Source organism: Propithecus coquereli, unplaced genomic scaffold (genome assembly GCF_000956105.1).
Source record: "Propithecus coquereli isolate 6110/MARCELLA unplaced genomic scaffold, Pcoq_1.0 Scaffold650, whole genome shotgun sequence".
Classification (NCBI taxonomy): Eukaryota; Metazoa; Chordata; class Mammalia; order Primates; family Indriidae; genus Propithecus; species Propithecus coquereli.
This window is the reverse complement of record NW_012152508.1, coordinates 147,129-149,549: the sequence shown is the minus strand read 5'-3', so window position 1 is coordinate 149,549 and position 2,421 is coordinate 147,129.

The following is a 2,421-nucleotide window of genomic DNA, read 5'->3' as shown; positions in this document are numbered from 1 at the left end:
AAGATTGTGTTCCCACTTTCATTTTAAATATTGCTATTTTATTCTTTGGGAGAGACAAAAAAGTTCAGCATAGAGGTTCCAAATTGATAGATTCTAAGTTCGTAAAAAATATGTTTTTTGGGGGAATGACTGTTCTTTCTCTTCTCTTAGTCATCTTGTCTATATCACTCTTCCTTTTTTCTCTTTTTACAATGTTATTACTTCATGTCTTTTTTCTTTTTTTGCCCAGCATTATGTAATTTCATTTTTTTTATGTGTGCTCAAGTATTCATCCCCCACAAGCAATTACAAGTGCCATGTCAGCACAAAGTAATTACATGCTTTTATAGATTACTTGATAATTATTCCTGACATTACTAAGTACTTTCAAATATTAATGTGTAATGTTGCTGGAATTCATGATAAACCATTTAGATACATTTCTGAAGGAAAAATAAACTCACATTGGAAAGCATTTGTATTCTATTTTCTTCATTTGCACATGAAAAAGGAACAAATGCATACACAGATAATACTATTTACTGAACATAAAGTGATTGTTTACCAAAAATAAGTGATCTTGATTTTCCCAGAGAAGAGCAATATTAGCCACAAGTTTATGAAATCACAAAATATTATCTCATTTTCATCGATTGATTTACTTGACAAATATTTATTGGATGTTTGTTTACCCTTTGTCAGGAATAGTGCTCAATTCCCGGGATATATTGGGAAGCAAAATCAAACGTGGTTCCCGTCCTGTTTTTTTCTTTTTCAGCCTCGTGGAGTAGATAAAGATTTATCAAATACTCACACAAGTAAATTATTAAAGTTGCAACTTTGTTAAGGACTATGAATGGGTGTACCACAATATAATATGGAGATTTAACCTAATCTATGTTGAGGGAAAAGAGAAAATTGACTATTTATTCAATATTTGAAGGATAAATAGGATATAAATTTGCAAAATGAATTCCAGACAAAGACTTCAGTTTTGGAGAAAATGCAAGAAAGATGTATGGCAGATTCACAGAAAGGAAGGCAGGATGTGACACAAGATGCAAAAGATATGTGCCTGTTATATACTATGTTGAAGATTATGGTCATATGCAAAAGATTTATGGGGCACATTTTCAGGGATTTAAGCATGCTGGAAATATGATCAGACCTGAGGCACCTAAGTGGAGATCTAGGAAGAAATTGAAGAATTAACACAGCCTTTCAGATGAGAGCTAATAAGTAGGGATTTAGGTTGTAGTGCTACAGAAAGAAAGAGGAGAATGATTCTGAGAGATATTTAAGTAGTCAGGATATGGTGAAACAGAGGGGAAGTGAAAGAAATGTCAAGAATCTCATATTTCTGACTTGTGCAACTGAAAATAGAGAACAATGGAAGAGGACTGGGTTTTTAGGGAGGATCATGAATTCTATTACTGGTTTTTGGCATGTTCATTTTGAAAATACTTTAAATCTTCTCAAGTGGTTATGCCAAATAAATAGGTAAATATATAAGCTGGATCTCAAATGGAAATTCTTAGGCAGATTTTGGTGCTCAATAGATGTTTAATAAATGAAGAAAGAATAGCTTGTGTGAATTACTCAAGTTTAATAGTAGAGTCAGATTATAAATGTTGCTCTTGTAACCCTATAACCTTTTTACTATGCCATGATGCCTCATTTTGATATTTTATTTTAATGAGATAGCTCTTAAACACCTATTACTTAAACTCGTTGATAGCTATCTCAACTGTGTGCTCTCCTAGGGTAAGAGATGCTTTTAATGACTCATCCAGGTCCCCTAGCTGCTATGAATATTGGCTACTAATGATTCCCAGAGCCCCTTCTACAAAGTATTTCCCTGTAACAATTAAAACTACTTCATCAGAGAGATCTTTCATACCTGGTACTTTGCAGCCAATGACTAATTCTTATGAGGATACAAAGGCTAGCTTCCTTACCTCAAGTTGGGACAACTTTGCAGTGTAATTTATACTTCAATCTTTACTCCATTTGGATCAGCCTAAGGCTAAACGAAAACCTAAGATTACATTCTAGCCCAATCATTTCCAGTTCTCTCACTTCCTTTCAGGTTTCTGTTCCAATGTTATGTTACAACCACCCACAAACTGCATGGCTTTAAAACAACATTTATTTTACTCGCAAGTTGAAATTTGAGCAGAAATTGATGGGGACAGCTTCTGGTAACCATTGCTCCATCTGTTCTGCTCTTTGTTTCCATGTATTTGACTTATTTTTAGATTCCAAATATGAGTGAGATCTTACAGTATACTTCTTTCTTTCTTTGGCTTATTCACTTAAGTATAATGTTCTTTAGGTTCATCCATGTTGCCACAAATGGCAGTGTCTCCCTTTTTAAGGCTGAATAATATTTCGTCATATATATATATGTGTGTGTGTGTATACATATATGTGTGTGTGTGT